Raw genomic sequence first — 20,464 nt, 5'->3', positions numbered from 1 at the left:
TGCCATACCTGCAACTACTTCCTTCCCCATCCAACTTCAGGATACTGTACATTTCAGGACTCAAAGATAATTCTGTTCTTGAGTTCTGTGGTTCATTTATCAGGATGTGCCAACTACTCTAAGCTCAATCTGAGCTTTGCAGTGCTCAAGTAAGGGGGAAGCTACAGTGTTTTTTAATGTAGACTGACTCTTCCCCTCAACCAAAAGCATATTAAACATTTCATGTAATTTTCTTTAAGCCAATTAGAATAAAAGGCTTCTAATGCCTTCTAATACAGCAGAGTATCCATTGGGCACCACTTTGTACTACTTGGAAGTGGCTTTTTTGGTCAAAGCTGTTATGTCTAACATTAGAGAACTGTGTACACTACTGTTGGAGTACTTATTAGCTTTATTATCTTGTATTACAGATGCCTTTGAAGAGACTTTGGTGTGATGTATATGGGGTAAAAATTTCATATGGAGAAAAGTGCAATACGTGTGTGTGTGTGTGTGTGGTACGTTCTTTAATGTATTTTTTTAAGAAGTTAGAGGGTTTAGTCTCTGCTTTGGGATAAATGCACTAGTTTTTGTGAGCTCCAGTTGCCAAGTTCTTCTGTAGTATTTACATGCAACTGATATGCTGGACTCTGTAAAGCAATTACAGTGTATTAATACAAAATAAAGAATATGTGCATTTCATTTTTAAATACCTAGTGAGCTAAAGCAGCCCCTGCCAGGCATGTGTCCATAGCAGCCTCTTCATGTGTTATATTGAGGTTATTTTCTCTCTGAGGCACCAAGCTACAAATGACAAAAAAAAAAGAAAATTAATGTCTACTGCAAAGGCTGGATTTCCTAGACTTCCTATCATTCTGATGTACTTGGGGTTGTTGATACCACTGACTTTTGAAGGCAAATATAAGTGGACAAAGCATTCCAATAACTTTGGAGCATGCCTCCAACACAGGCAAGGTCATCTGTCAGTGGTGTATCACCTTGACTTGGAAAAAGGAAAGTTATTCTCAAAACTAAATAGCAGGTTTGATATTCTTTCACGTTAATCAGTATACACTACTAAACAGGTGATACAAAAGCAGTTTAATATTGATCATATAATGCTAAATCCTAGGAACACAGTGTGAAGGGGATGGGTTTTGGGTACTGCTGGAGGTAATCCATCATAATTTCCCTAGTAACATAGTCACAGCATGCCACCATGTCATCCTATGCTCCACTAAGAGGAATTAGTCTGGATTTGACCAGACAAAGCACTTACAGAGGGTGCTGCTTGGGAGCAGAATTATTACCTCACAGAAATAAATGGCATTTTTCTTTTAGACATCACAAGACTCCAGAGTTACTGTGAAATTTCTTAAGGTCTGCTGCTACACCAAGTGCAATTAAAAAAAGCTTGTGTCCACAAGAAAGATCTGCTTACCTGCTTTTCTAACTTTCCACATTATCTTTACCTGTAAAAACATTCCTTTTCTGTACATCCTCTACAGTATTTGTTTTAGCAGCTCAGGACAGGATGGAGGAACCTCAAAAAATTAAATCAACTCTTTGCTGAGAAAAACAAAGCTTCTCAATTTCTTACTAAAAGTAACAAACCCAAATAAAAACACTGGTCCTAAACTCTTTAAATTAAACCTCCTTTCTCTGTAGAGAAAAAGGTTGCCAAAAAAAAAAAATTGCTGTAACAGGGACCTTTCTGGATAGCACAAGAGCAGTTGTCAGGTAACAGAGTGTGGGGTTTGTGTTTTTTTTTTTTTTTTAAAAGTTGCCTACATGGGTCTGGACCACACATACTTTCCTCCAATTTAATTCTCTATTAAAAAATACAAGTGGATTAGTACAATGTAATGCTATAGATGCGGTTATACCATGCAGTGTCACTTACAATGGTTGCATTTCCATAGGTGTATGGGACTGTATTGGTTGGAAACAGGTAGCAGTACCTATTACATGGGGATTTTACTGACTGTTCCTAAATTTGGAAAGAGTTTTGGAAAGCTACTCATGCAACAGTAAATCACAACTAGGTCCTACTGCTACCAACTGCCAAGAGTCTGTATTTCTGCAGTCCACATACACACAGAGTTTAAGGCAGACCAAAGAATCAAGACACTGCAGTCTGTTGTAGAGACTGGAAAACTTCATGCCACAAAATTGTTACAGTACTTTCCACTTTCATTAATACAAGACTTATGCAGAATTACTTAAGGTGAGATCAAAAAACAGTAGGCAAAGTTGGGGAAAATTTTTGTTCTGTGGAATCAGCAACAATAAGATCACCCATGTTTTCTGCTCGGACAGCAAGTTTGAATTGGTCTCCAAGAGACCTCCCGAGAAGAAAAGCCCCACTCCCAAGAACAGAACAAGACACACATATTCATGTAGTGCAACCTGTTAGCTACTTTCCTTAAAACCTTTCACCCTGATCTGGGGTGTAATAGGCTTGCTTTGACTTAGCCTATGACAATCTAGGACTTTCCTCTTAGAAGAAAGGCTTTTTTCCTCTAGAACTATAAGCAACAGCAGTGAAAAATCCATCTTACGTGGTTGCTTGAAGCACTACACCACTGTCCTGTTGAGGTGAAAACCAAAAGTGAGCCCTATCTGTTCTCATAATTTAGGCAGAAAGTTTACATTCACAGGGAGAATGGGCAACTCCAGAAGAGGCTGTGGAAAAGCAAAATGCCATGCTCTTCACAGAGGGAGCATCAGGGACCAGAAGACAACTAACAGGGAAAACATGACAGTTCTTCTATGGGACTGCAACACAGTTACATGATGTAAAATGTCACGATGTGTGTATATATGTGGAAAAAAAAAAATCTCAATAGCTCTTTTCTCAACATCACTAGCAACACTCTTGTGACTCTCAGGGTTTATTCAGGAAACCCTTCCAATAGGAAAAAAAGTATGATGCTCAGAGATGTTGAGCAAAAATTAGTGTAGTACCCAGCAGATTCACCTATTTTCCCATGCTGAAGCTGTTGTCTCTCTTGCATTTGTGTAGCAACCTCACCTACAACTCACCAAAAAGAGCTTCAGAGCTGAGCAGTTAGTATGACGCACTGGGACACAAAACACTTTGCAATAGAATTAGTAGCTTGGTTTGTAACAGTACTGACCAAATGACTGATCATCTTCCACATTCCCATGAATCAGAAGTGCCAAGAAGCCTTTAGGCTACACACCCAGACAGCATACTGGTAATGCTGTGCCTTAACTCTACAACAAGCTCAACACATCTCTCATGGCCGCTTTCCCACAAACCCTGTTCCTCTGCTGACTCCTAAAACTCCTGATACAGCCTTGGGCAATGATCCAAGCAAGAAGGGTGAGGTGCCGTATCTGCCTTCATGCCCCACTTAACCAGAGATGTCAGACAGAGATCACAGGATGCCTCAAGCTGCACAGAGACAGGGACTGTTAGTCACTCCTTCCCCAACAGCACCACAAAGAGGCTACATACAGGACAGGAAAAAAGAACGCAAATGCACTTTCCCATACAGACATAGTCTTTCACTGCTAGCAGTCAAAGCAAAACCAGAAAAGGTCACACCTTAAGGTGTTACCTCAACTAACCTTACAAGCTGTCTGGAAGATACACACACACACACACACCCCCGCTCCTGAAATGCAAAGCCTAAGCCTGCCAGTGGAGACAGGAGAAAGCCTTCCCCTTCACTGGGATAAGTTCTGACTTACAGACTAGGTCAGAGCCTTTAAATCCCTTGCAGAGTTGCAGAGTACAGCATTTCTCTGCTGGGCCTCAGGCCAGCAGAGCTTTTCTTTTCAGTGTTATCTGGCTGACAGTGCTCATTTAAGTCCCTGGCAGACAGATCAGCAGCAAGGCTGTTACAGGAACACAATACACATGAGGTCACAGCAGACTATCAGCACAGTTTATGCATGGGGTGAAAGCAGAATGCATACACATCTCTTCTGCCAATTAGGCTTTTACAGTCTGAACATAGCTTTAAAACTGTGTCTGAACATGGTGCAAAACATCGCTATGGGTATGAGCCTCAGCCTCTGTTCACCTTGCACCAGAGCCCTAAACACATTCAGGATAAGCCTTGAAAAGCTTCAGCCCCAAGTCTTCTTTCTATATAGCAAAGTGTGGCAGTGGGGAGATTAGTTGAAGGAAAAGTGGCAAGAAAGCCCATGAAAGAACTGATGCATTAGAAAGAGAGAAAGGGTGAGTGTCTAGGAGAGGGTCACTGGAATAGATAGCCCCAGATAGCAAATACTCTCAATGACAGCTTAAAAAGACACAACCCCCCCACACACACGCACTGCAAAAACCTGATCCTCTGCACGTACACAGCAGGAAGGACTTCTGCAGATCAGAATGTAGACATATGGCCAGAAAAGCTCCAACAGCGATACAGCCAACAGCTGGAAACTTTAGTCTTGCAAGTCTTCAGACAAATCTAGACACTATTCCTCCTAGTGCAGGCAGATTCATATACTTGGATAGGTAAACGGCGCCAAACAGCAACAAGGCTGCATGCATTTACCTGGAGCTATATTGACTTGTGCACTGTGGAAGGACACACCTACCCAGCTGCAAAACAGAGTTGGCCAATTTCCTGACAGAAAGTAAGTGCAGGTTTGTCTGCTGAAGATGAAGACCATCTCCCTCCCCAGCTCTGCTTGCTGAGGTATTAATTTGGAATTATCTGAAACATCATAGACAAGCTGCAGAGCTCAGCGTAGTCCTCAGATAAACAGCATTGCCCAGTCCTGTGCTGCCCAGAAGGCTACTGCCAACCACAGCCATGCTTCTTCCCAGCTCGTGTTGAACCCTCTACCACCTACATGCAAAGCCTGCACACACCAGCCACGCCAGTCTGTGCTTTGCTTACATGTCAGGGAATTTTGACACTTGGAGCCAAATGTTACAGCACTGACAGGAGTCATCTGCTTTACAGCGACAGCCAGTGCAGGACAGCCGACATGCTAGTTTCCTTCCTATAGCTCCTCCCAAGAGGCGGGCCTTCTCCCACAGCAAAACATCAGGCCCATAAAAGCAAGCACCAAAATAATAAATGCTTCACCACACCTGTTCTAGACAGGCCCAACACCCTGCAGCACGAACAAGAACAAGCTTATCTCATGCCTACTGCTGGGCATACCTTCATCTAGCCCTTGTGAGGTGGCAAATGCAATCGACAGAGCAGAGATTGAAGTTGAAGAGCAGTACGCAAGCCAGGTAAAGAATTGTCTCAGGCCACAAGAGAGACTTTGGAGGTTTTACCTCTTGATGAGCTATCCCTTTTTCATTGGGCCCACATGCTTTTTAGATTCAGTTCTCCTTTGCCCCTTCTCAACTCACCCTCCAGGAGATGGGGGGACTACTCCCCTCCTGCTACCCACCAGTCTAGAGAAACACAAGATAAACATGAAGGCTGATGCAAATGGATGGGAACATCCAGGTGTGAGAGCACTGAAAAGAACAAAATGTGAGAAGGGCTTTAAGAATAGAAGGTGTAGGTGGCATCCAAATTAACAGGACATTCAGATCCCAGCACATGGAGAGTAAATCCTGACAGCTCACAGAGTAAGTAGGGGGGGTCCAGAGTGAAGCAGATTGAGAGACTGATCCCCATTAGCTCCTAAAGGGGTCAAAAAGGTACATACAAAACCAGCATCCCACCACCAATCTAAGAACAACCCAGGAGACATATGGACGGTGGGGACAGACTTCTTAGCAGGGCCTATTGTGATAGGACAAGGGGTAACAGAGTTAAACTAAAAGAAGGTAGGTTTACTCTAGATATAAGCAAGAAATTTTTCACAATGAGGGTGGTAAAACACTAGAACAGGTTGCCCAGAGAGGCGGTAGATGCCCCATCCCTGGAAACATTCAAGGTCAGGCTGGACAGGGCTCTGAGCAACCTGCTCGAGTTGAAGTTGTCCCTGCTCACTGTGGTGGCTTGGACTAGATGGCCTCTAAAGGTCCCTCCCAACCCAAACTATTCTGTGATTCTATGAGGATGCCATAGGCATGATCCCTGTCTTCCACCTCCATCATTGCAAGGAATCCTGACCAGATCACATGGATACACACACATTTTGGTGCTTGTGATTATTTGAGAATGCATGTGACATCAAGTTTATTTTAAATTGAAATCATATTTTCCCCCCCTTGTAAGACCTCACATTGTCACAATACTGTTTTCCACGTTAACTGTAGAAGAACACAAGGTGTTGGCAGAATGTGTATAGACTTAATTGCTGGACAATACAAAAGGGAAACACATATGCTAGGCTTTATGCGATGGCTGTTTTAGGAGATTTAAGAAAAACCAACCAACCAACCAGTCTTATCCTAATGGATGTTATTTCCAAATAAGATTGGAGCTGATGGGCAGAGAACTGCATTACTTATAAAAAAAGAAATATTGTGGATGAATTTTGTAATTAATCACCACATCAAATAGCAGCTGGATCCACCTAAATTGGAACTGCTTAAATAAAGAGTTGGCAGCCAAGTCAGATGTGCGCATCCTGAAAGGCAGAGAAGGGCTGCGTTTTGGAAATTATCTAGTAGATCTGAAATTGCTCAACTAAGTTTTTATCCCCAAGATGGACAGAGTGGGTAACCTCTTTAAAGGTTCTTAGAAGATATTTCTGAAGGAGCTGATCCAAGAGAAGGACTTGCTTATTGGACTGCTAATGCAGTTTCAGACATGGCAAACCTTCTAGAATATGCCTCGTTGTCAGTAAATGCTGTTCTATGCAGACACAAACGTGTTACTTTTTATAAAAAGTAAACAGAAAGGTCATTCTCTGTGTCTTTAAGGGCATGCCCTACTAAAAAGGTCAAGACACAGAATATTCTCAGAAGGATTGTTGAAACAAGAAGATACAACAGCAACAGACTGATGATAACCAGACTTCACAAATACTGGAGCAAGGAATGCAATGTAAGATGAGACTTGCAAGTATATTTAGCTGCTGCTACAGAGGACGTGACTGAATGCAATGCTATGTAACAAGCAGGGGGTAGAATTTAATCTCTTAATTTGTGTATTTTCTAACGAGGGAGTAAAGCATGACTATTTAATAATTTATAAGAACAACCTACACATGAAATTGAAGAAGATTTAAGGCTGACTATAAAATTATAGCCCTTACAATAATAGAAATTCAATGTCCAGTAGTGGAGGGGAAGGGGGAATTAAAGTGCCAAACTGGAAAATAATGCATAAATTCTGTAGCCCTGACCCTAATTGAGACAAAATACAAGGAACATTGCCAAGGAGGTCAACTGAGTGTAGAGAATTGTAAGTTAAGACAACAAAAGCATTGTGATTTTCACTGATCCAGATTATTTTCTGATGGGAATATTATACTGCATGTTTAGAGTGGAGGTCAGATGGCAGAAAGCTAATTTTAAATATGATGAAAAGAAACTTCTAACTGTGTGAATTTCGCAGGGCACCAACTGTGAATTAGGTACACAAAACCTCAAAAGAAAAAGAATGAGGAAAATGAATGGAGAAATAAGGCAGATTTAGCTGCTAAAGCAGTAGCCAGTCTGGGGCACATGGAGCCACTAGAAACAGCTTGTTATTTTGGCACAGCAGAAACAACAGGACGAAGGCAGATAGGAAAAGGAGGCATTGATAAACTGATGTCATGACCTTTTACATGATAACTGGAAAAAGACAAGTTAAGTAGCAGTGTGGAACAGCATAGATAGAAACAGATGCCAAGAGATTAGATTCAGAATTAAAATGTACAGAAGAGGCAAGACAAAGAGAAGTCACATCCCTGTGCCACCCCAGCAGGCTGTCAGACTGCATGCACACATACAAGTGCATACAGTGTGGACAAAAGTGGACAAAACCAGCCCACAGCAATGAACATTGTCTGATAGCGATTCCTTTTTCAGAGGGGTTACAGAGCCTTCCAGTATTCATGTGCAAGAAGTAGGAGACACTGTTGTGTGTTTGAAATTAAACCCACACTCTACAGGCTAAATGGAAAGGCCCTTGTGTAAATATAAACAGATGAGCCTCCTGCATTTAACACAAACAACACTCCTTATAAACAAATGCCACAGGTGAAGGAAGACACAAGAAAGAAACTGGAGCAGGACAATCAGCAGAGAGGTAAAAACACATAGGGAGGGAGGAGGGAAAAAATAAGATCCAATTTGAAAGCTTCACTAATCAAAGGAACCTCACTTTCTCTCAGTGGGGATGGATATGCCTCTCACTGTTAATGGCAACTGCAAAATAATGGATGTTTTTGCCTCCACTGCTTTAAGGTATAATCCTGAAAGAATTATAATCACCTCCTTAAAGGAGGTGATTGCAAAGCACCTGTACTATTGCTTACACCTCAAGATACAGAGAATAACACTGTGCCACTGACTAAGGTTCCCAAGTCTAAAGGAATACACTGTGTGGACTAAACATGATATTAACTTGATTTGGACAGGTTATTCTAATTCTCAGTGGCTGAAAATTAGTAGAACAAATAGTAATTATAACAGAGCAGGGACATCCAGACAGACTAAGAAATTTTAGGTTAATCTGAGCATAAAGTCTCAAGACAGATTGGAAACTGAAACCAGGGAAAAGACACGTCTAGCTCACAGTATCCTCTAATTGAAAAGAAAAGGCCCCTAATGAAAAAAATCGAGCCTCTAGTTCTAGCAACAGAGAATACCATTCAGTGCCAATAATCTACTATGCACAAGCTGACAGCAAAACTCCTTATTATGTTAGAACACCAACAAATATTACAGAGCATGAGAAATTAATCCTTGGGGCTCACAGAGTAAATGGTGGGGGCTGGGAGAGAGGTACAGATTGAGAAACTGAACCTTGTCAGCTCCTAAAGGGGTCAAAAGGCATATCCAAAACACACCAACCTAAGAATAACCATGGAGACTGCAAGCAGGATGCCCTAAGGCACCATCCTCAGCACCATTGCAGGGAATCCCAAACAGACCACAGGGATATATACACATCATGGCAACATGCTCATGGACACGTGGGTACAAGGGTGTAAGCAACTCAAGTCAGGCTTGTTTTAAAATAAAAATCACCTTCCCTTCCTCTAAGAACTCACACTGTGGTTTGCTATATTGCCACAACATTATTACCTGCAGCTTATGTGTGGGATCTTCCCTCTTCCACCAGCCAAAGACTGCAGGAATATGCAACAGGAACTTTTGTTACCTCCCACCTGGCCTCCCAAAGCTACAGAGATGAGAGGGGCAGTTCCGTATGTGGCTCACAGTGTCTTGTTTCAAAAATCTCTCTGTAGAGAGTTTTAGACAGCTCTGCTACAGTTACACTCAACTCACATCAAAGCAGCTTTTTCTAACCCAAACTGCTGGAGCCATACTTCTTAATCAAAGCTGAGACTGAAGCATATTACAGCAGCACTGCATGACAATACCAGGATGCCCAAAACACTCTGTCCAAGCCCCAACCTGCTGCTAAAAAGAAAATGGAATTATGCTGTAAGACACAATAATTTCTCTTTGTTCCTCTACAAGCATTGATATCAATAAAAGGCTATTCAGGGAAAGGAGACTCACACACCAGATCTTATCTTTCCAGTTTATTTCAAAAGTTCTATCTCTTCATTTTCCCAGAGCATTCCAACAAGGATTCAACACAAAATCCCTAATGGGAAGGCTCCATTTCCCACAGAGCTGTCACTCAGTGTTAGGAAAGTTCAAATACGGTGGTTTGAGAAGAGATCTCTTTGCTCAAAAAGGTACTTAAATGTGGTAATTTTCTGCAAGGACAATGCCATAATATGGTTTTATGTAACAGTCCCTGCTGAACTGACTTAGCGGCAAATAAAGGCTACAATGTTTTGTTAAGAATCGATGTGGTGGTGTTTTGCAGAGCAGGAGCAAAATGAGTTGCACACGGAAAGCTAATAGGAGGTTTGTTCCCAAAATACACACAAATAGACATTTACTTAGCTGAGAATTACATGCCGAGTTCTGGAAAGGTTAGGTGCATTTAGGGAGTCGGTAAGCTCTCTGCAGCTTGTCTCCTGCAGGCTGCTATAGTGGCAAGAAGCCAAGAGCATGCAGCTGCTGACGTCAGTAGGGTAAATACCGCCATGTACTGAAATCACCTGGGTGAGAGTTACCATTTCCACAGACTGCACATTTCCACAGCCTGGGAAGCCCAGGTGCCTGCTTGCATGGAAAATGCTTCATCAGATCAAGTAAATATTCTCCAGGAACACCCCCCACCAAAAAATAAATACATTGAGACTTTCAGGGCTCAGCGTTATCTCTTTCTTCGAAACCACAGCATACAGCACCGTTGCTCAGGTCATGTACCAAGAGCCAGGTACTGTGATACACAGATACTAAATAGCAAAACCTTCCAGAACAGAGCAAAGGCAACCTTTCCCTATTCCAGGACAGGCTATTCTGTTTGCGCTTAACAGCTTACATCTTAGTCACTTGGAGAGGCCACTTCACTGATTGTCTGGGGAATCAGGAGCTCACATGTCCACAAGGCAACAGAGCTCCTTTTCATGGCTCTGTAACGCCTGTCCTTCAACAAGCCAGCCCACCCGTGTCTGGTCTGCATGAGGGACTCAAAACCATGAAAGGGAACTGCACAGCAGTGCTGACAAGCAAACACCTTCAGTGTCTCAGACCACAGCACCAAGAAAATGGCAGGCACAATAACAGCGGATACTGCAAGCAAGTAACCCTTTAAATACCTGTAAAGGCAGAATCCCCCCACTTCCACTCAGAAAAACAGTGCCAAAGCTGGAAAGCGAGTGCACAGCATCTCACAAACCCCAGCCCAGCACCCTAGCTACTAGGCCACACTGTTTTCTCCAGCAAGTTGGGTCCGCTGCCTTCAGAGCGGGCAAAAAAGGAGCTAAAGCCTGTGATCCTGCCTGTCAGAGTTCAGGCATATGCACTCCCACTCCAGGTTCCCAGCCTTGCAGACTGTAAGCTCAGAGTGTATCATTTTTTTCTGGAGTGAAGAAGGGAATAACAACTGGAACCTCCACACAGAAAACCTGGCTTTAACCTCCTTCCCTGGATAGACTTGCTATGAGCAAAAGCAGCAGGACATTATTATTATTAATGCAGCAAATTAGTGATCAAGTTCTGTTAGCACTGCTCACGTCATTGCAGCTGCATTAAAGGCTGTTAGAGAGACATATGAATTATTCACACTAATCAGAGCGCTGACAGCAAGATCTGGGGGCACAGCCAAGGCAGTGGCTGCTGCTTCCCGATTGCAGTACCTTGTCATGACTGGAGGCCAGCTGCTCCCCTTTCTTGAGAAGCATTTCCTTGGAGCGGTTGCCATGTCAACACATCATCTAGGCCATCCTACTTGTCAAAAGTTTAAAGTAATTTAGCACAGAAAGCCAAGGAAGGTTATGAAGTGCTTTAACTTTTTTCAAGCACTGAGCAAGCTCTTCCCCAGGAAGATGGCTGGAGTGGCAGCAAGCCAGAGGGAATCTGCAGAGCTGCTGATAGAAACAGAAATAGCTGCCAAATTTCCCCTGCCAAGGGATCCACCAACTCCTCTGGATGCAGTAAGGTACCAACAAAAAACCAAAAGCCACCAAACAACACAAAACCCCAAAAAAGAAACCCAAACCTCCAAACCCAAAAACACAAACAAACAACAACAAAAGCACACACACACAAAACCCAACAGCTCTAAACGAGGAGTCCTGGTCTGGCAGCAATTGCCTAGAGCCCAAGTCACAAACCAGATAGTCTTGTGCCCCGCAGCAAATAGTTCCCACTCAGCATAAGCGGCAGGGTCACAGAGAGGCATGCGCTCTGCACGCCCTACTCTAAACCTTAGAAAAACATGCCCACAGCCAGCACGCCTGCACATAGACCTCACCACAGTAAGGCTTATTGCTACAAGGCATATCAACTCAGGATTCCCCATTTCTAGCCACAAGGTAAATCACTCTTTTACAACAGACACAGCAAAGCACTGACAGTCTCCATGAGCACCCCCCAGCTGCAAGATCACGCTGTGGTATCCAGACCCCCACCCTCTGGTCTGATAGAGCCAAGCCCAGCAACCTCCAATGACCTACATGTCTCCAGACAAGCCTGGCTCAAGGACTGGGTTAGGCCAAGTCAAATGAAATGCTGGCTGTGTGCTCCTGAACCAAGTACGCACGCACATGGGACGCTGCTCCTCTCTAGACCTGTTTGACAGATTGCACTAACCTGAAGGAGCAGCTATACCTGGCACTGAAGTGTTGAGGCTCCTACCAAGCTGAACAGGACAGGACAGAAGTTAACTCTGTATGTTTACAGCATTGTCTGTGAAAAGAAAAGTCAAAACACACTTACAGTTTCCCCAGAAAGCCTCTAAAAAGAGAGTTAGAGGCAAGCAAAATCCAACCACGGTATCATGAAGCTAGAAGGTTATTTTTCCTCTTAATACCTCGGGTTGCCACATATCACTCTGATGCCAAGCTCCAGTTAAATAAGCAAGACCCTGACCTCCTCCTAGAACCACATGGCTTTAACTTTTAGCCTTTCTAGTTTAACCCAGGCCCTTAACATCTAGCTCCAAAGCCACTCTTGTGGCCCCAAGCACTTCACCTTGTTTTATTAATGTTTATTTAAAATAGTCACATATTTGAAGAGAGGCCAGAGCTCCGATTCAGTACCAGTCTAAAAAGATTAGATGTTTCTCAGTTCCTCAGAACAATTCAGCCTAAATATTGATGAATGACAATTAACTGGTGCATATAACACTCCACAGAGCGAGATGGACTTAGAAAGCGAACACTTTGAGTGCCATTAACTTCGTTTCAGCAGCAGCAGTTACAATGACAACAGGAATTTTGGGGAAGGCTTTCCAAAATGACCATCAGGAAAGCTCATACAACCTACTTCAAAGAGCCTACAGAGATAGTCTGCTCCCTGAGCAAGCATTTCTTGAGCTCCAGGAAGCCCAAATAACTCCATTCTGACCTGCTCAGATGACATGATTTGATCAAGATAAACACACATAAACACAGCAACAGCAAAAAAACAAGGGTTCATAAGCAGCTCATACATGTATTACCCTTGACTCAGAACTGGAGGCTGAGTGAAAAGTACAAAGTTCAAGAAATACCCATGCATTTTTGATTTATTTTGAATGTGTTGCCTAGAGCCCTGGCATGACATACCCAGATTTTTGTCTTTCCCTGGGGTATTTGTCCCAGAATACCAGTCTTTAAAAGGGCTGATTTTTATATCAACAGTTCTTAGAAGCCACAGTGGCAATTTTTTTTTTTTTTTTCCTCCAAAAGAATTGTAAACTGCCTAAAAATAAGCCTGGAAAAACTCAGAGGGGAAAGCAACATAGGCTTCTGGCAGCTTCATTACAGCACTCTCTGTACTGTGTGGCCTCCATTGTTCCTAGCTGTGTCACTGGGGGATGCGGGAAAACTACTTTACAGGCCAAGAGACCCTCTGTAGTCACTGAACAGCTCAGAGACATTCAGTTATACAGCAACAAAGGGAAAGAGCTACACATTTCACCTGGTAACCAAAAGGACCTATAGGTAGTGGCTACTTTTCCACAGCAACCCTCGCCTCTGAAATCAAGTCGTCTACATAAACAAGGGCATCCTATTTTTCCTGAACAGCAGCTCATGGTATCTGAGTGTAGGTTTTCAGGAGCCACCTCCTAAGAAAGACTAGAAGGGACACAGGGCAGGGACTCTGCAGTCTGTATAGCACCCAACAAAGACATGTTACAAACAGGATACTAAAATACACCACCAGCATCACAGGTTGGGGTTCTAGGGAGTCACTAGTGCTGTGGAGCAACTGTCCTTTTTGCCAAGCACAGCTGCATCTCACACAGCACAAACTCAGAATAAACAAGGCTCCCTACAGCCAGAGGTGCAGCTCTCACTGTCCTGCCAACACACCAGCCCTCAATCCTGTGAGGCAGTAACCTACTTCAGTCAGCAGAGCACTTCTCTGTGCCTTTGGAGCCCTCAGCCCCACTTCAGCTGCCCACTGGCCAGCCAGAGAGCTTCCTCCTCCCAACACACCTCCACTCCACAGTCAAACCCCCCCTCACTCCTCCAGTCTTACCTCCATACCTCCAGCAATCAGCAAACCCACAGAGCACAAAATCCCCACATACTCTACCTGCATCCAACTCAACCACAGAGAAACTTCTTGAGTGCTCTAGTGCCATCCAGGTGGTGGCAATCAAGGCTTGTTAGCAGCAGCCAGGCAGGCGCAGGTGCTCCAGAACCACAGAATGAAGACTGAGGGCTGTGCTGCCCACCTGCCCAGAGGGGCAGGGTACCACGCTTTGGAGGCTGTGCATGGGCTGGCTGCTGCACACCTGCAATAATTTACACATCCTAGTGGCATTCTTGGTGCAAAAAGCCACTGAGGTGAGGCTGACATGATCCAAACATCAGTTTTAGCACGCACAAAGGAGAGCTCTGGGAAGAGACAATGTAACACACATAAAAGCTCTTTCTTATTACCAAATGCCCTAGTCTGTGGAAAGCATCCCTCAGAGTGTGATCTAGGGTTTGGTTCACAAAATAGAAAAAAGTGAGGATGTTGCCCTCACAGGCACTGTTCCTATGCAAAGGGCTTCCCACAACCAGCAAGGCACACAGGATCTGGGTCATGCTGGGTTTCACACAGTAGCGCAGAACACACTCCTCTAGCTCTCTTTTTCTGGAGTGAAGGCAGCATGTGAGGGGTTAATGGGCTAGTACACCAGTTCAGACTGCACCTAAATAGAAAGAGAAACGGTCAAAACATTTCTTAAGAGGAGAGGCAGATGATGGCCAGTAGCATCTGATCTCCTGCTGCCAACAGCCAGTTCAAGGACCCAGGATGTTTGGAGCCAGGATCAGCTGCTGCATTTTGTTTTCAGTACTGCCATTCTCCCTGTTTTTGAAGTAGGTCTCAGCCATAAGGCAGGTGAGGCTAAAAGGTTTGCTGGGAGGGGTTTGTTCTGTCAGAGGGGATTTTGGAGACAGTACTACCAAGTCTGCAGTCTCAAAGGACAGAAATTCTCACTAAAGTAAAAAAAAAAAATTATTTTTAAAAAAGAAAGTAACACTCCCTATTTTCTAACAAAAGAAGATATCCAAAAACTCAACACCAGCTCTGAATGGTTTTAAAAATATAATGTGAACAATCTAACCAGATCATGGGGATAAGGCCTTAGTCGTTAGTGACAAGCTAAGCTCCAGGTACTAATGGTATTTCCACGGTCACGCAAAAATATCTAACAAGTGAGATGGCGGGTAAATTTAGCAGAGTCGCATATTCCCCACTGCTGCATGGCACTTTAATCTGTCTTAGCTACACATTTCTGAGGGTTTCCCTGGAAAAGGTCCACCAATCCCACAAATAATTCATGAAGCAAGGTGAATGTTAGTGAAGGCAGTGAGAACCATGTGCTTTGTGGTACTGGCTCAGAAACAATGATGCAGTTTTGTGGGCCTGCAGCTGAGGACTTGTCAGTTCCCAACAGAGAAAAACTGCTGCTAGCTGAAGGGCAAATCGCTTTCTGGGGATTTCTGGAAAGCTGTGGTATCCAATGCTGAATGGCTCACTTGGGAATTACCCTGTAACTCCAGCTTTTCACGGGTGTACAGACAACACTTTTATCTTGCTGTACAACAGTTCCCTCTCTGCAGCGGTCTAAAAGCATTGACCTGCCTGCAGGGAGTTGCAGACTCAATATAGTCCTGCTTGAAAGACTGTTCCTTAGAGAACTCAGACAGGAACAAAGCACCAGTTGGAATAGGGAAGAGCAACCCAAAAGGATAAGCCCCATAAAACAGATTTTCCAGCTCTGGAAAGCAAGTTCCCTGCCTGCTCTGCCTGAAGGCAGAGAGAAGCTTAAAATTTCTCAGCCTTGATTAATTTAATTTTAAAATGCTGTTTGTAAGAAATGTCTACTCGCATCACACAGTCTGCTTTAACAGCAGATCCTTCACTAAGCACTTGCTCTGTGAATGATGTCACTGCCCAATAGCAGACTCAACTACACGTAGACAAGGCAGCCTCGAAAATAAACATGCCTTGTTTCCCTTTTCATGCTGAATGACTTGTATGTGTTGTACCTTCCAGGAAACAGATCAGTTAGTGGCTATTAAGAATACTCATCTAAATCAAGTGATCACAGCAGCTTAAATACACTCATTCAGAGGCAGAACAAAAGCTCAAGTCCTCAGCAGCGGAGATTTGGCTCCACTGAAGTCAGGCAGAAATTCTCATTTCACTTCAGTGTTCAAGGATTTCATGCTTTGTCTTTAGGGAAGTACAGACTTTGGAAGCGGGGCTGTTTCAAGAGCACTTGCCTTTTTGTCCCATTCTCAGAAAGGAAGTAGCATAAAAACATTTTGTCTTTACAACGTACACTTAACTTCTCAACTTTGCCACTATGCTTTGCTGGAGACCCTGACATTTTGTGGCTCAGCCTCCCTCCCAAAGGCTGTACAACCTCTCTTCACGTTGCTTTCCTGACCTGTTCTCCCCTCTGGATCAGGCAATTACATACTACTTTTATCAATAAAAGAGTTTTTAAGTACCTGGGGGAGCCTGACTGATAAAGGAACCACCTAGCTGAAAGCTGCTAATCTGCACATCTCCTGTGCTATATCTCATAAAAAGTACACTTCTGGACAAGATCCTATAGGTAGGAGATGCCAGGAGCTCTCAATAGGTACATGCCAGCATTGACACACACGTATCATACACAGAAGGTCCCATTCCATTTACAGAATCACAGAATCATTAAGGTTGGAAAGGACCTTCAAGATCATCAAGTCCAACCATTAATCCAGCACCACCGTGTCCCCTAAACCGTGTCCGGAAGTGCCACATCCACACGTTTTTTGAACACTTCCAGAGATGGTGACTCCACCACCTCCCTGGGCAGCCTGTTCCAATGCCTGACCACTCTCTCCATAAAGAAATTTTTCCTGATATCCAGTTTAAACATCCCCTGGTGCAACTTGAGGCCATTTCCTCTTGTCCTATCGCTAGTTACATGGGAGAAGAGACCAACACCCACCTCACCACAACCCCCTTTCAGGTAGTTGTAGAGGTAGCGATAAGGTCTCCCCTCAGCCTCCTCTTCTCCAGACTGAACACCCCCAGTTCTCTCAGCCACTCCTCATAAAACTTGTGCTCCAGCCCCCTCCCCAGCTCCGTTGCCCTTCTCTGTACACGCTCGAGCACCTCAACATCCTTCTTGTAGTGAGGGGCCCAAAACTGAACACAGGATTCGAGGTGCGGCCTCACCAGTGCCGAATACAGGGGCACGATCACTTCCCTACTCCCGCTGGCCACACTAGTGCTGATCCAGGCCAGGACGCTGTTGGCCTTCTTGGCCACCTGGACACACTGCTGGCTCATATTCAGCCCACTGTCGACCAGCACCCCCAGGTCCCTTTCCGCCGGGCTGCTCTCCAGCCACTCCTCCCCAAGCCTGTAGCGTTGCATGGGGTTGTTGTGACCCAAGTGCAGGACCCGGCACTTGACCTTGTTAAACCTCATACAGTTGACCTCAGCCCATCGATCCAGCCTGGCCAGATCCCTCTGCAGAGCCCTCCTACCCTCCAGCAGATAAACACTCCCACCCAACTTGGTGTCATCTGCAAACTTACTGAGGGAGCACTTGATTCCCTCATCCAGATCATCAATAAAGATATTGAACAAGACCGGCCCCAGAACCGATCCCTGGGGAAACACCGCTTCTGACCGGCTGCCAGCCGGATTTAACGTCATTCACTACGACTCTCTGGGCGCGGCTGTGGCTCGGCTGTCCAGCCAGTTTTTTACCCAGCAAAGAGTACACCTGTCTAAGCCAGGAGCCGCCAGTTTCTCCAGGAGAATGCTGTGGGAGACACTATCAAAGGCTTTACTAAAGTCCAGGTAGACAACATCCACAGCCTTTCCTTCATCCACTAGATCAGTCACCTGGTCATAGAAGAAAATCAGGTTGGTCAAGCAGGACCTGCCTTTCATGAACCCATGCTGGCTGGACCTGACCCCTTGGTTGTCCTGCACATGCCCTGAGAGCACTCTCAAGATGAACCGCTCCATGATCTTCCCCAGTACAGAGGTCAGGCTGACAGGCCTGTAGTTCCCGGGATCCTCCTTCCAGCCTTTCTTGTAGACGGGCGTCACATTGGCAAGCCTCCAGTCTTCTGGGGCCTCCCCTGTTAACCAAACACCGCTGATAAATGATGGAGAGTGGCTTGGCAAGCTCCTCCGCCAGCTCTCTCAGTACTCTTGGGTGGATCCCATCAGGCCCCATAGACTTGTGGGTATCCAGGTGACATACCAGGTCCTTAACTGTTTCCTGCTCGATTATGAGGAGTTTATTCTGCTCTCCATCCCCGTCTTCCAGCTCAGAGGGCTGAATACCCTGAGGATACCTGGACTGGCTATTAAAGACTGAGATAAAGAAGGCATTAAGTACCTCAGCCTTGTCCTCATCCTTGGAGACAATGTTCCCCGCCATATCCAGTAAGGGATGGAGATTCTCCTTGCCTCTCTTTTTGTTGTTAATATATTTGTAGAAGCACTTTTTGTTATCCTTTACAACTGTGGCCAGACTGAGCTCTAGCTGGGCTTCTGCCTTTCTAATTTTGTCTCTGCTTGACCTGACGAGATCCTTGTACTCTTCTTGAGTTGCCTGCCCCTTCTTCCAGAGGTGATAAACTCTCCTCTTTTCCCTGAGTCCCAGCAAAATCTCCCTGTTCATGAGGCTGGTCATCTTCCCCGACGACTAAACTAAAAACTAATTTACTGTAGTTTGGTTCCATCTGAGCTGTGTTTTCCTGCTGATGTTGAAGTACCAGATGCCTCCCCTCCAGACAGCATGCTAGAAACCACCTACGAGAAGGAGTTAGTGTTAGAAACTGAAACTCTCTGCTTTCTAGACAACAGCGCAAAGAGCTTTGCAAACATGAACAAATTCTATTTCAACCTTCCTTGCAAGGAAAGCATTTGCTCTATTTTGCATGTTTTGTCAGCAGTAAGATTGGTAACATGATCTTGAGGCTCAAAGACACAGGTTTAAGTTCAAAACACATCCTTCCTGTCATGTGAAACGAGCAATATAACAGGGTTAGAAGATCCTGAGCTCTTCTCTCCCTCTAGAGGTAAGAGAACAAGCAACCTGAACTCACACACCCTGAATAAAGCACCCATCACATTAAAGATTTTCTGCATTTACTAACCAGATTCTTACTGATGTCCTCTACTCATCACTCCACCTTTACTGTCTTGTTTCACTTTTGAAGATATCATGTTTCATTCAGGACTAGATCTGACTCAGAGCACATAGCACCTACTTCCATGGGTATATCCTAGATGCTATGAGCAAAGAAGCTCTAAAACAAACTTTTGTGTCCACACTGTCCTGTTATGGGGTCATCCTGCCTTTCAGTTTGGGAAGACACCTTGTTTCTTACAGAATAGAAACCATCATGAAAGCCAGGCACTTCCCAGCAAGCTAACTAGGCTCCAGCTGCTGAGATCACACGTCGAGGCCAATGGTGGTCTGGGCAGGGTTTTATTCCCTAGACACTGCTGTAATTAAACAGAGGAGCTGCTCCCTCCCCAAGAATATCAATCAAGTCCTACAGAATTATATAGCAACCTTTTTCATCTATAATTAAATATTAATAGATATTATAATAGACTTTCAATTATAGCATCTATACATACTGAAATCCACTATTATTTGTATCTACTCATAATTGCTCATTAATCACACACCGAGTCAACCTAGAATCACCTGGAAAATTCCACTTACGCTTTGTAAATTATCATCGGTCAAAGGAATGTAACCATCCAAAAGTCTGCCTTCAAGAAAAATGTGCCACAGCATTTCTTGTTATTACCTAACAGTATACACCTGTAAGAGCTGGAGAATCCATTTCCCTCCAACGAAACTAATCTGCCCCATGTTGCCAGGGAAGCTGGAGGGAAACAGGAATTGGAGACTGATTTTCTAGCTTGTGAAATTGCTCCCAGTGCTGAGGTATACAAGGTCCCTAGAATAAAGCAGTCAAAGCTACAGAAGTTGTGCCAGAGGAGAACTGTGTACTCCACAGCTGCACGAACAATGCCTATTTCACTTTGCCCCACAGCTGCTGCAAATGGTCCTCATCATGTTCTTAAAATTCAGTCTAATTGGGGTTTTAATACTCTGATAGGTTTAGGGAAACATATTCCCAGCTGCACTACTGAAAGACAAAACAACAACAACCTGTTTTGGGGGCTGAATGACTTAAAATCCCCTCCCTCCCCTGCAAGGGTATAAATAGTACCTGAAAAGGTTCCATGATTTTCCACACTGTTTCTAGGACTCTCTTCAAGGCTTCATAGGATTTATTCTCCACACTCTCCAACCTGTGTGGCTTGTACTTTTGACTCCATCGGTGAAGTTTAAGAATTTATGAAGCTGTGATTTTG

This window comes from Phaethon aethereus, assembly GCF_964289735.1.
Source record: "Phaethon aethereus genome assembly, chromosome: 23".
Classification (NCBI taxonomy): domain Eukaryota; kingdom Metazoa; phylum Chordata; class Aves; order Phaethontiformes; family Phaethontidae; genus Phaethon; species Phaethon aethereus.
Note: the sequence above shows the minus strand (reverse complement) of the source record.